This window comes from Polyodon spathula, chromosome 4, assembly GCF_017654505.1.
Source record: "Polyodon spathula isolate WHYD16114869_AA chromosome 4, ASM1765450v1, whole genome shotgun sequence".
NCBI classification, from domain to species: Eukaryota; Metazoa; Chordata; class Actinopteri; order Acipenseriformes; family Polyodontidae; genus Polyodon; species Polyodon spathula.
The window spans coordinates 24,879,188-24,894,622 of NC_054537.1; the positions used below are offsets into that span (position 1 = coordinate 24,879,188).

Genomic DNA, 15,435 nt, shown 5'->3' on the forward strand with positions numbered 1-15,435 from the left:
TTGGAAGTTCAGGAAATTATGCAGAGAAAGACGCATCATTCAAGCCAGTCTGCTAAAAGAACTTAAGAACCTCATCTGCTTCTCCAAACAACCAATCACTACACTCCCTTTGACTCCCAGGTGCACATACAAGAGACCTACTCTACTGTAAAGCAAATGGTACTGTATTAGAGGCAAGATTTACAGGATTATTTCATTAGTTTAAGGTTCTTAAGCTTTAAAAATAATTACAGTAACAAATAAATATGAATCTTTTAAGCTACTGTATGCTACAGTCCAAATACATTAGACTAAAAAGAGACAAACCCACAAGGCATGGCAACACAAAGACATACATATGATGAACAACAAAAGGGTGGGGAAGGAGTATAAGTAAACTGTACAGATCAGCTGCAGTATATTAACGATAGGCACCCTCAAAACATCACCCAATGATGATCAAATTTGCTCATCACAAATTTTGCAGAGAATCATCTCTTTGTTGGCTTACAAATGTATCCTATTCTAATTAAACTTGCAAGAGCCTAAAACAGCATTCATGTCTTAATTCAGTAGCTTTTAGTATGAGCGTGGTAGCAGCTACAAGCAGATTTCACTTATCATAGTGGAGCATTCCACTATGCACCATGGTGCGTCCCGAACACATGAAAGTGAAAGCAAAATATTACCGTAACTGTATTACAGGCAGCATTTTAACATACTAATGTAGCATAAACGCCTGCATATTGAGCCTGATATTTCTTTTCATTTTGCAGATTAAGACACAAATATGCTCCTCTGACAAGACGAGACATACAGTACTGAACATCTCAGTCATGTGACTGTATAAACCTCCAAGGGAGGGAAGTATTTAGATCATCTCTGAATCTGGATCAGCTAGCAAAACCTGTTTAACAGAGAAATGTAGCAGGCAAGTGAAAAAATCCTATTACTACAGTACCCCTTGTGTCACTGCTCTTTAGATAATGCAAAGGCAGCAAAAGGAATGGACACAGACATCTAAACAGCAGTAGTGCAATGTTAACGAACATAGTTCCATTGTGTGTTTATACTGACTGGCCAAAAAAAAAAAAAAAAAGTGAAAATCCCCTAGTCTGCTATGTATGTAGCCCCATGACATGCAACTACTCGGCAACAACAATGTGAAAGCAAAAGGACTGTCTTTCAATGCCATGGCTGACCAGCATGTACGTCAACATCTCAAGACTGTTCCTGGAGTGTCAACTTGGGCAGATAATCACCCCCACAAAACACAACTCTGGTCACAAAAGAGAAATGACAGTTTAAGTTGTGCAGCATATTGTGACACATCACAAGACATGCTGCAGAAGCCCAGAAATCACAGATACTTTCAACATGATGATAAAGGCCATTCTCTCATTGTACACAACCATAAACACCTTGTTCACAAACCACTTGCTTTACATTCCGAAAAGGTCTTACACACTGTATTCTTAGATTACCTTATGTTACTGTACCTTCTGCAGCACCTTCTACACACACCACAGGGTTTTATGTATCCAGAAAGCAAAACAGAAGTTGTACAATTTTTTATTACAAGCCACCCTTACATTGTGAATGTAAATACAACTTCTTGAATGGGTGTGAAAATAAAACTGATGTTATAATCAACTATGTATAATGCAACAATTAAAAAATAATTATTAACCTACACAATATGAAGATTTACTGAAAAAAACGGATTGTTTCAGCAAAAATATTAGGTCCTAAATATTTATAACAATGTGCCACTAATGTATTTATCCATTTCATTACACCACATTACTGAAAAAACAGAAATACATTTCATACCAATACCTTCACACACAGTATTAAAAGAGTGGCAAGTGTAAAAAATGTTTTGAAATCACTCACTTATTAAAGTAAATTCTCAGGCTTTTGCTTAAAAAAAAAAAAAAAAAAAAAAAAAAAAAAAAAAAAAAGTTATTTTTAAATACAGATGTTTACTATTGGGGCCTCTTACAAAACAATTGAACTTTGATACAGAACAGCACAGCCTTAGGAGCTGTTCTGAATACGCATAGCTGAACTGAATTTCCTGCATACTGTACCCAACCTTGCATTTATTATTTGTCAACAAGTTCAAAGTTAAGCTCAAGAGAAGATCCAGTCTCATGGATAGTACTGTTTATCATTACACAACATCTTCTGTGCATAGCTATGCATTTCACAGACACAGATCAGCACTAATGTTGGACTATCAGCAAATCTTAGGTAGTCTAATGTGTGGATTTGTTATTTAAGGCCATTGGAACAAGCATAGAGAGTAAAAGAAATTCCTGCACACTTTCAAAGGAAGTGACTGAGCAAACACTACGCTAATGGAGGAAGGAAATCAGAAGTGAATCCAATGGGGATTTTTGTTTGCAGGGCAGTGGGATTAAACACAATCACTTTTATTTTTATTTAAAGGAGCAAAAATTCAGTATGTAAAGTAATGCATCCATACAGTAGTCATTGTGGACTAACTGTACTCTACAACTGTGCTAAAGAGGGGCTTAAATAACCAAGGAAAACTGGAAGGCTTTTTATTTATTAAAGACGGCCTGGTGTCTAGAGTCAAGCTGCTATAACCACACACATATGTCCCCTTTCCTGGTTTTATCTATACCTCCCCCCTAGCGTGACCACCTTTTCAAAATGCAAAAACTGGACACTTATTTACATTATTTTTTTTAACTGTTTCCCCCGAAGAGCGGCAGGGGCCGTAACGGTTAGTTGTAGTGATTATGAGAATAAAATGATTAGAAATGGAACCAGCATAAAATATTTTTAGCTAGTTTTTTGTTTAAGTCTGTATTTCAAACAGGTTTATTTGTGAAATGTTAGGCTGTCACTTTAGTTGCTGTTCTATCTCGATGGCAGCATGCTGTGTTTATTCATTTTTAAAAAGGGAAACTCAGGAAAGAACAGAAATGCATTATATTTGTGCATGAAAATACTGTGAAATTCATCTACTGTAGCTTATCTATTTGCTAGGCAAAATATCTGTCTGATGTTTGGAGATATGGAGTGACCTAGCAAGTAAGTGTGTACTTCTGCGTACTACAGTACAGTTTATAGACAAAGTGCAGTAGATTTGTGAAATGAAAACCGCATCATTGATTAAAAAAACAAACAAAGTAGCCTACGGTAACGTTATAAAGTATGTGAAATTTGTCTTTTCTCTGACAAAAAATGCTAAAATTCAGGGCCAAAATAATTCAGTATGCATTAAGCATCAACTGTCTCTTGGCCATTTCGCCTAGGCCTATAACGGCATGATAATAAATATATATACAGTGTATGTGATTTTATACAGCACTGGATATATGCCTACAATACATCTTGCATTGAGAAAACACCACTGGAATCAGTATAAAGGAAATTATTATTCAACACAGTTCGCACCAGCATCACTGTGACACATTCCCCAATAATTTTCCCCAAAAGTGACAGTGAGTATTGTACAGACACCTTGGTTGTATCTACAGCTTTACAGTTTTATTTTTTGTTCTTTTGTTTCTTATTTTTTTTAATCTGAGAGGGGGCCACGTTGACCCTCAGACTGTACATCCTGGAGCAAACACTGCACTTACAAGTGCAACCAACTAACATGGTTTAAAGAAAATCCAATCTATTTGGTTTTATTACTTTAAGCTAGATTTTCCTTCTGGGACCATGAATATTTGGCCCATGCTTCTTAAATGCAAGACTGTGGAATTAAATCTTACAAGCGCACCACAGAACATCCAAATGTCATATGAACTTGGTTAAAAAGTCACTGGTCTTTTCAATATATTACTATAATTAAATAAAATGTGTCAATTAGTTTGGTTTAAAACATGCATTCTTTTCATATTCTTAATCCCATTTGGTATGTACTGGTATACAGTAGTGGTGTTTTACTGCCTGCCTCCAGTTGAAGAAATCCATACACATCAGTCGACGTGCTTTCTAAGCCTTTTAGAACAGGCAACATTATCTTTCTATTGACGGTCCACTCCCTCTCCATTTCTGAACCTTTAGTTAATTCAGGGGAACCCTCAGCCTATATGACACTACTGGGGTAATTAAGGGGTTTTAACTGTAGCACGGCGAAAGGGTCCAAGCTCATCTCCAACACTATTTCTAATAATCAAGTAGGCTCTTACTCTGTTGGCTAGAAGCTACTGTAAATGACTAACTGGGGGAGGAGCCCTGTACAGTTATTTAGTTATTTATTTTTAGAACAGGTTCTCCCCCGCCGCCCCTCTGTTATTTTGTATTTTTGTATTATAATTTATTATTTATTGTATTTATGACAGCAAGGGCCGTCTGTGTGTTTTGGCAGAGGTGAGTTTTGGCAGCTCGTCCTCTGCCAGTGTAATTTAAAAAACTCGTGCAGAAGGTGGCCATCTCCCGATTTAATTAAGTGATTAATTTGTTGCTAATCAGGAGATGGTCACCTGCATAAAAGCCTGCAGCTCTCTGCTCTCAGGGTGGCTGTTCGGAGGAGGAAAGGGAGAATGAGAGGAGAGAGAATTTTAAAATATATAGGATCAGTGAAGGTCTGAGACAGAGGCTGTGGTTGGTCCCACTGACACCACGTGTGACAAGATGGACATGTGTGGTGACGTCAGGCCAAATGCAGGAAGAAAAACAAACAAGGTACACTTGCTCACAGAGCACAAAAGAAAAGGTTTAAACAAAAATAATTACGAACACAACTGATACCGGTCAGGCTGGGCAATCGCCTTCACTGATCCTATATATTATTTCTCCTCTCGTGCCTCCTCTGAACAGCCACCCCGAGTGCAGAGAGCTGCAGGCTTTTATGCAGGTGACCATCTCCCAATTAGCAACAAATTAATCACTTAATTAAATCGGGAGATGGCCACCTTCTGCACGAGTTTTTTAAATTACACTGGCAGAGGACGAGCTACCAAAACTCACCTCTGCCAAAACACACACACGGCCCTTGCTGTCATAAATACAATAAATAATAAATCATAATACAAAATAACACAGGGGCAGAGGGGAAGACTCCATTCTAACAATAACTGTATGGGCTCCTCGCCATATTACAATGACTATTTCCAGTAATTAAACACTTTTTAAAATTTAAGATAATATTGCTTCGTCAAAATAATAATAATAACAACAACTTACAGCACTCTTAAAAACTCTGAGCTGATCTTTAAAAAAAAAAAAAACGACAATTTACAACTAACATCAGACCATAATCCAAACCTACAAAGCATTTACCACTGTACTAAACTAAAAGCAGTTTCTTCTTAAAAAATATTCTGTTATAAATCTTCAAATAAATAACCGAAGAGCCCACACGTACCTCAATTTTGATGCAAGCTTAGCACTGTGATAAATGCTCTGTAAATATGGTTCCATGCCTATTATGTATTTAAGGGGGAGGGGGTGGCTGATCCCTATATCAATTGAAGGTTACACAAAAGAACAAATTACAGTACAGTTTATCTGTAGCAAATACATATGTAATTGTATTAATAGCAGGCAGTTTATCTAACATTCCTGCTACACATGTTGACAGATCAGTAGGTAACATATCAGTGGGTACATTATCAATATCACTAAACTTGCAAAATGGCTGGGCTTGATGCACTTTAGTGAAAATTGATTTAGAGAGGCGCACCAATCCCTGATTCTTATAGTATCAATGCTTGAAAGCCACTGTTGGTCTGTTTTAACCCAACTAGATTGACAGGAGACATTAGAAGAAAATGTTTGTTGAGTCTTACTTGCTTCTTATAGCATTTATTCATTTCAAGACAGTGTCTATTCTTTGTCAGTTGCACAAGAGCCAAGCCACAAATCAGAAAGTTTTTTATTGTATGTTTTTTGTTCATCAATATTTCTATTATGATTAAAACATAAAATTGTAAATTTAAACAAAGAAGATCGCTCATCTCCCTTACAGAAGTGCCTCATCTAAAGCTGCATTCCCCCAGTCTAAAGTCTGAAGTCCACCAAAGTCAATGCAAACTCACAAAAGCATGCAATTTTACAGTAAGTAAATGATCAATTTAACAAGCTTTTATATGTCTAATCGGTTTAAGCTATGTGCCCAATCCTGGTGATGTTCGAACGACTTTCACACAAGATCCCTATTCAAGAATATACAAAAAAACATTAATCTCCACAAATCAGCAACTTCACCTTCCAAGATCAGCTTGCATTGATTACAAACAATGACTAAAATGACCCAAGTTAAGGCACTACCAAAAAACAGGACACTTCAACCGCAACATGATGTAGTCTTAACATTTACGCTTGTGAAACTGCAGATTTTACTCCCACAGTTCACTACAGAGTACACCAATACAATTCTGAAGCTGGTTAATAGTTTTTGATCTTGCATCAACTACAAACGTAACAAAAAAAGAACACAGGAAATCTGAAACACAATTAATCCCCGATATGGATTAATTTACATAACTACACACTACAATCAGCCAAGACAACAAAGCATTGCTCGATCAGGCCCAATACTTTTACATAATTACAGTCGCAGACAAAAGTATTGGCACCCTACACTATGATAACATAGCATTTCTTGAATTAATACAAGCATTTAGTGAACATTAGTCACTAATTAACATGACAAAAATCAAAATACACAATTTCTGTTAGTTTAACAAACAACCTATAAAAAAAATTTAAAGCACTTAACCAATTTCAAAATAGGCCTATTTGTTCATGATAGAAGTACTGGCACCTTTACATTAAAAGTCTAAAAATATAACAGAAGTAACTTAAATACGTTCATTGAAATCATTTCACAGTAACTAACTTGCATTATAAAGTCAATAGCAATTCTTTGTTGAAGAAGAACATTTAGGCAACACAGGAGGTGATGGTCAAGACAAAACAGTTGCATTCACATGTGAGAAAAGCACTCACAGCAAATGACAACAAAGGAATGGCGACAGAACAGTATCAAAGAAACATCCACAATGAGAGCAATAATTAAGTACCACCACAGAACAAATTCAACTGAAATGCTTGAAAGCAGTGGACACCCAAAGAAAATAGATTTAGATGCATCAGGAGCAATTGTGCACAAAATAACTGTCCAGGCACCTGAACTCAGAGGAGTTGTATGCACGTAGACCTTGTTGTAAACCACTTTAAAATCATAAATCAAACTGTCAAATTTGCCAATAAATATGAGCAGGAACCTGAAGCATGTTTCAACAAGATTCTCTGGTACAATTATGCTAAAACAGAACTTTTTTTTCCCCAAAAACAGACCATAGTATCTTTGGAGAAAAAAAAAAAAGGGAAAGCCTACAGTTAAACATGGAGGTGGTTGGATCATGATATGGGGGTGTTTCAGCAGTTTAGGGACTGGAGACATTCATGTGATTGAAGATTGAATGAATGCAGCCATGTATCAAAACATTCTACAAAGTACAACAACACTATCTGCTCCTAAGCCGACCCAAAGCATAAGACTAAGTCAACTCTGGAATTCTTGAAGAAAGCTAACATGAGAGTTCTGGAATGACCTTCGGAATCGCCGGATCTCAATCCAATAGAAAAGCTTTGGACTGATTTGAAAAAACTGTAGCCCAGCACTGTGTATGCAATTTGGCTGAGCTGAATAATGTATGCACAGCAGAATCGGCCCAGTAGTCACCAACAAGATGCAACAAACTGGTTAAGAATTATCATAACCGTCCAAAAGCTGTAATAAAAGCTAACCCTAAAGCAGGGGTACCAATACTTTGGTGTTTCTTTTTTTGATAACTTTGCATCAGTCTGGGTCACACCTGTGATTACTGATTAACACTCAATAAATAAGAACATAAATAAAAAGTTGTACCAGGAAATCTTCCTAAACAAATGCATGCATCAAATTACCAGTATTTATTTGACTTAGCTAAATTCCAAATGGCTCTTGTCAATCTAGAGGTGGCTGCTTATTGTTTACAATCTACAATGTATTGCCACAATAAAGCATGAGTCACTTACAGTCAGACTCGGGCCGCCCCTGACTAGTGACATAATTGCACTGTATTACACATTAAACATTTACACTATGCAAGAATGCGCATATTCAGAATCGTGTGCAGCGAAAACAAAATGGGTCCACAAATGCATATGTTGTTACCAATCAACTGATACTGTAAAAGTTTACAAGGCCAACTTGTCAGCCACCGTAATTAATTAGATGTCACTGTGCAACCACAAAATGTAAGCATACTATACTTGCCACCAAACTTATTTAACGGGTTTAGTTTTCAATTGTGCTAATTTTCCATTACCATGTTGATAATGCAGAGTTGTAACGTCGTGACACCTGATGATAATGTATTTTATTGCAATGCAAAACAAAATAATGGTCAACTAATTAATTAAACTACGCCAGCCACCATACGCAGAAAGGCCCCAAAGTTGATTACAATATTTCAGTCTGGTTATTATCGCCATGCTTCTGTTCTGAAAATATGACCACCCTAAAAAAAAAAACATTAATGCAATTTACACGTGTTGTGTTATTCCTACGAACCACGCGTGCTTTATAAACAAACAGATCGAATAACCGTAACAAAGAAATGCAATTGGCGCTAACATTAAAGGCAAATTGAATCAAGTCCAGATAAGGGCAATGAGCATAGCCACTCACGTCACCGAACAGCAACTCCAGCACTGAGTGGACAGTAAATCTGTCCATCACCAGACAGGCTCCTCCTGTCATTTCAGGTTTCGTTTAAAAAAAAATAGGTTCACGTCACATATAAATGTGGACAACTTTATGCGATTTAAATTGTCAAAAGTTTAAAAAAACATAACCTTTATATCGTGGTTGTTTGTTTATAATTGCGTTGCTGTAATTTACCAATTACAAAAGTGTCGGTGCCGTTTTGCTAGCTACCTGCATTTAATAAAACCATCAAAAATAGTGTAAAAATTGCATTTACGTCTTACGCACTATGACTTGGATATAAATTTATTTTCAGTGGTTCTTGCCTTTATTGAAATTATTCACATACATTTCAAAACTCAGCTATGCGTTGCATAATGTTTGAATAAAAGAAAAAAATACTGCAGCCCCAGCCAAGCACGGTCTCTATTATTAATTACCACCATCACGAGCAAGTCGTAACCAAATTAAACTTCTGACTTTTCACATAATTGATTTTGTAGAGAGCAGCTGCACCATCTAATCTTAGCAGAAAAGCTATCCAAACCACTACTAGCCTAGATCAAGGTATGATTTCAGCATTCGTCGTACGTTACTCTGGCAGAGTAGTCGGCTAGAGTCTGAACAGCCAAAGTGACACAGAAAAAAAAAACGAGAGGCACAGTGACACCGCGGCCACATAACACAGATTGGATCCCAAGAAGATTTCAGTGCAAAAAATGCACCGCAGAAATTGAAAGAAAACTCTGCACCGTTAATGCGATACACAATATGACTTTCTTTTGCAAACTTACCGTAGTTAAAACCCTCTATGTTATGTCCGGCGCTGACCTTCGCATTTGGAAAACGTCTCTGCAGCTCGGTCTGCCGCCGCCATGTTCGTAGTGCCTGATGACTGGCTGCTTGTTTATCTCACAAGAGATCCTCCCCCACACACTACGGGCACTGTATCTACTCATTAATTACTACAGCAAGCTTGCAGCGAACAAACACAAGTGTTAATACAGCAAGCATCGATAGGAAAAGGGGATATGGAAAACATGCAAAACACTCGTGAGTGTATTTCTAAAACAGAACAGGTTATTTCGCAAACGCATAATCAATAAACAAGAACACTATTTGTTGCAGGGAAATAGATAAACCGGTACTTTTAAATAATTGAAACAAATAACCATACTGTGACTCATTGTGAAAGAATGTGCCATTTAAAGGGGGTTGTAAAATACGAATCTGATGTCTTATCCAGTTGTTTTCTATAGTACGAAGATCATTAATCACTAACAAATTATTCCACAAACATACAATATCGGAAAACCACATTATTTCAGTTTTACTCAAAAATAGCTCTTCCGTGTGGATTAAAATTGTTGTCATCAACTATTTCATTTGTTGGGACCATGAAAAATGCATACCCACATACATACACACACACACACACACACACAATTCAACATTTAAATAGATAAAATAGTATATATTTTCTACTTAAATTAAATAACCTTTGCCTTCACAAATGTGATTTTTCTCATTTTTGTCAATGTCCCAGCGCACTGTTCACTAATACCGTTCTCGAATTAAAAAAGTCAAGACAAACAACTTTTATTTACACATTGTGAGCAAAGAAATAAAACAACAGAATTACTTACTGAAGAAATGAGGACTGTGAATAACAGTGTTATAGCTGCTATAAATAGGAACTATTGGTCACCATGACAACAGCAAGCCAGTAACTTGCAAACAAACAATGAATCACAAGAGAAACGGTAGATAAGACAATAGTTTAATGGCATTAAAATGTGAACATCTTGTTTGAGCTTAGTTTGATGAGACCAATGATGTTTTTTTTTTTTTTTTTTTAATCAGTCACATTATCAGTCACTTCATTATGTCCCATTTTACCTCACTTGGGGTATGTAAATCACCTTAATTACTCAGGCCTGTGCATATTTTTGTAAGTTATAAATCGTACGGTCAGTTAACTTTAAACAGTGAGTTACTGTGGTGCCTTCTATTCAAACAATATAAAAGTAGCATTTATTCTGTATTTCAAACTGTCAGAATAGGTGTAATATAAAAGGACATAATCAAAAACATTAGCAAGGTGTCCTTTAGATCCGTGGCCCTGTTTTGTATTACTGTTTTGTTAGTTTTAGTGAGTAAAAGGGGTTGCACACTAGGTTACTTATCTTTAAGCCTCATTGTTTTAGATTTGAGTAGTGATTTTACTATAGATTGGATAAAATGGGATTCAGTAATGTTGTTTCCTCTATGAGTATCAGTATGACAAAGTATATGAATGCAGGGTTTTAAAACAGCTGTGATAAATCCAAGCTAAGAACATTTAATTCTGCACTGTCTGTGCATTTTATTACATTGACAATAATATGAGTGGAGATCATTCTTACATATAACCAATTAAATGTTCATTTTATGTAAGATCCACCCACAGCCAACTTATTAATTACAGTCAGTTGTGTAGCAATGCATGAAAAAAAGGGAAAAGAAAAACATCTTTGAAGTGTTTTGATGGTTAATGTAAGTGTTGTTGTGTAACATTAATTTACATATTTTATTACACCAGAAATCCTCCCTTGAGAAGTTCCATTCATTATACAGTATAGAATATTCTAACTCAGGAATTTTTAACTTCAGTGCCCTTAAACAGTCCAAGTTTGTGGTTCAACCTGTTTTTGTTTTTTGAATTGTATTGTAGTCTGATGTACACAGAGTAGATGCAGGCTGCAGTATTTACAGTCTCAGAGACTGTCTCTTGAGTGTAGTCTTTTATGTTCACTGGAAATCGAAACAAATATTTATGTTGAAACAAAAACCTGGAGTGTTAGGGGTACTGGGGGACTGATGTTGAGCTAGCATATAATCTATGAAACAAAGGTGATTATACACAACATTGGAATACTGTTCAAAAGTACCCTGAAGACAAAGCTAACTGTAAACATTAAACCAGTTAAGTTGTGAAGAAAATCTATGCTGAAGTGAAGCAGCCAGAAGCAGGGACAGGGCAGATAAAAAGGGTAATGTTTAAAGTGACTTTGAAGTCTCTCGCTGTGGGTCATAATGGGTTTGCAGACATTGCTGCATTAAACACATGAAATGTATTGTTTTGTTCCTTTCAGGGAAATTAAGAGATAATCTACATGAAACGTTTGGTAAAAAAAAAATCAGACTAACAGTTCCCAAGATATATCCTGAATTACATTAACCAATTACAAGACAGAAGCTATACAGCCAATACAGCAAGCTCCTTCACAATTTGATGAGCAGTTCACAAGAAGTGGCTAAATGCACGTTTGAACATGCCATGATTTACATTTACATTCTGTAACTTACTGTAATAAATATGCATGCAAAGTTTCATGAAATTCAGGAGACCTGTTTATCTAATTATCATTTAAATGTATATTTTGCATCCCTGCCTTAAGTAAATTCTTACAATAAAAATGTCTTTATTATTTTCCAAACATGTTCAGGGAGAGATTTCAATATACTGTACCTGTTAAATCTGGTGTAAAATGAATACTGATGTAAAAGCATGCAGTCATTCAATTGATATTAATCTATACTTTCAACAAACTGGTCTTGGTTTTGGACACTACTAAAAAATAAAATAAAAACTGAAATAGGTTGTATCTAAACAATATTTTTATTTATACACACAGCAAGGCATAATCTTAACCTTGACTGGCAGCTTGACAAAACAGCAATTAACAGATTTTTTTTTTAAACAACTGATTCTAAACACAGTGTAACAGATTACCCATTGGTACTGTGTCCCAAAAGGCATTACTTTTACCTCCAAACACTACATGTATATGACAAGCTGGAATTGAAGTCCATAAGGGCAGAAATAGCAGACAGGAAAGGGGAAACTCAAATAGCAACACAAAGTAAGTGTGAAACATAATGAGTGGCAAGGTCACTAAATTGTTAATTTCAAAAATCCGAAAAACAGCACTGAGTGTAGCAATTCAGCAAACATAGTTCTTAACGTCAATAGAAAACTGCATAGTCCACCTAGACGGGTGTTACCATTTGGACCAATAAATAAATAAAGGAAGTAAGTAATGGTTTGCATTATGGCTCACTCAGTGGGCTACATACTTTTCAGCTCAAGACAGGGCAGTTCTTCCTCTTCATATCATTATCAGGCACTCCTTTCGCCCTTGACTATGGTATTAAGGGCAGTGGTAATGACTATGGATTCTGGTATTATAAGGCTAGTCACCTTAATTATAGAGTATCTGTGTTGCATGTGATGACATATTGACTAACAGCTCAAAGATGAAAGGGAAAACAAATAATACACTAACAAATTCCATAAACTTATGTCACTGCTGTTAGTGTCAAATTTTAGTTGTAATACTAGTTAAACTGGTTCACTTTTAACCCACAGTATACTGGGCAGTCAACTGAATTAGGCGTGTGGGTAACATGAACTTACTGTTAAATGTATACTATATTTACTTTTTTCACTCTCTCTCTCTCTCTCTCTCTCTCTCTCTCTCTCTCTCTCTCTCTCTCTCTCTATATATATATATATATATATATATATATATATATATATATATATATATATACATATATATATATAATAGTACACGTTTACAGGTTAGAGAGTGATGTAATAAGAAACGCTGCAGGACATGCAATACATTAGAACCCCAGAGTTACGAACACCAAACTTACGAACTGACCGGTCTACCGAACTGCCACTTTCAACCGGAAGTATGCAATCACTCAATCATGTGTGCAATGCAACAGGTTAGGCGCGTTTACATAACGTGCTGGTCATGGAGAAGTCAAAATTACTGGCATATCAAATGTATTCAGAAAGGTGAGGCAGATTTCAAATCAAGTATAGGCAATATTACTGGGCACGTTTTACTTTTAAACAAAGCAGTTTTTTTTTTTCAAGGCGAAGGAGGCTGAATTACTGAGCAAGCTGCACGAACGCATTTTGTTTAAAACAAGCACAATGTTAACCCAGGTTTTCCTGGACGTTTAAACCAGTGTTCTTGCTAGTTATGATTTCAATGGTAACTTCTTTCCATTTATAATACTAATTTAAAGACATGAGTATTGTATTACTGTGCAGTATCCTTGTATTATTCTTCACATTGAGGTTGTAGAGAGCAGGTGTACACATTTATTAAAACCATTGAAAACTCATTCTCGGAGTTACAGACATAACGAACAACCTCCATTCCCAAGGTGTTTGTAACTCTGAGTTTGTACTGTACCTCGTCTGTAACTGTAGAAGTGTCTAATTTCAGGCTGGGCTACAACAATTACTTCCTCAAGCAGAATTGTAAAATCATATGACGCATTGGCGGGTGCAATTTATGAACATACTCTTAATACAAAATATCTCACACAAGTTAGTTACGCGTGTTTGGTTTCACGTATGTGAAGATATGAACTCCTAGTCTGGTGTAGACTGATGATTTTACATGTTTAACAGTCGGATTTTTAAATGTACACTACATACAGGATGTCGCATATCAAACAGGAGTTCCATTTATTTAATTGCAATAATGTACATATAGTACTACGATTAAAACGACCACAAGAGTTCTTATGTATGTAAATACACGTCGAACAGTTATGTCCCTTGGTTGATGGCTAGCCCATTAAAAAGTGCGTTTCAGTTGTGTGACTTACATATCTTTAGCATAATTGCAAACAATTATTTTCTCCATTAAAAATACCAGAAATAATTAAAACTAACAGAAATAGTTCGAGAGTATATTGCGTAACAGAAATGTTAATTTACACTACAGCACCACCAAATGGGTAAAACAAGTATTTCATATGTCCAAACATGCACTCGTACTAACATATTTATAACACTATGTAACACTATTTTTGTTCCAGGGTAGTAAGTGTTATTTCCTAATTGCTTATGCCTCAAAAAAGTATAGAAAATGGCTATTCTCCACAAACTTTGCTTTTGTGACCAGGACAATGGGAAAACGGGCAAATGTGTGTCTTTTCGTTCACATAAAGTCAGAAAAAAACAACATATGAATCCAAATTAACATGTATTTATACTAAAGTAATACAAAAATTACTACAAAAGATTTAGAAGTGAGTAGTTTTCGAGATTTACGATTATACTGTAAATACAGTATAATCGTTATATTAATAGGGATTAATGCATCACGTTACTAATGCCAATTGAGTTACTGGGAGAGAAAAAAAAAAGAAAAACCTCCAGATCATTTTTAAAGTAAAAACAAAATTGTTTAGTTACATTTACCTTTCTAGCTTTATGGTCTACAGAACTTAAACTGCAAACCTGCACAGCTGGGCATTCAACTTGTCATTTAACAATGGGAGCTGCAGGATCAGGTTTTAGTGCAAACCAGTTTTATGCAAGGAAAAGAAAATGAGCTAACAGATTTAAATACACTCCATAACTTGTGTTAAAGGTCCATAGCAAGTTTCATAACCAAGTAAGTGTTTTTCTTGATTTAACTAGAAATGTTAGTTTAACACACAGCCTCCATATTACCTCCATATTCTACCATGAATAAGCTTTGCAAATAAGGCATGTAATTTGCAAGTTTCATCACAATTGAAAAAGCACGTGGATCCAAATAGTGTTACACCTTGACAGTCAGAGATTCTCCATCTTTCCAGATTGACAATGCACTCAATAGCTTGTGCGAATTAAACAGCCTTTAGCAAGTTTAAGCTCAGTTGCACAACTTGTTCTCTAGATCAGGAAATTGCTTTGCAAGAGGATAATT

At 35.8% G+C, this 15,435-nt stretch overlaps 1 protein-coding gene across 4 annotated transcripts in view; it reads right to left on the reverse strand.

Annotated features, from left to right (window-relative positions):
* Positions 1 to 9,564, reverse strand: part of LOC121314347 (nuclear receptor coactivator 2-like) — a 114,270-nt gene extending 104,706 nt beyond the window's left edge. For 2 of the 4 annotated variants that reach the window (XM_041247497.1, XM_041247496.1), the window contains exon 1: positions 9,460 to 9,564. The gene's annotated coding sequence lies outside the window, so the exon portion shown is untranslated. The remainder of the gene's footprint in view (positions 1 to 9,459) is intronic. The other 2 variants (XM_041247499.1, XM_041247498.1) reach the window with 1 other exon arrangement.
* Between the last annotated feature and the right edge of the window lie 5,871 nt (positions 9,565 to 15,435).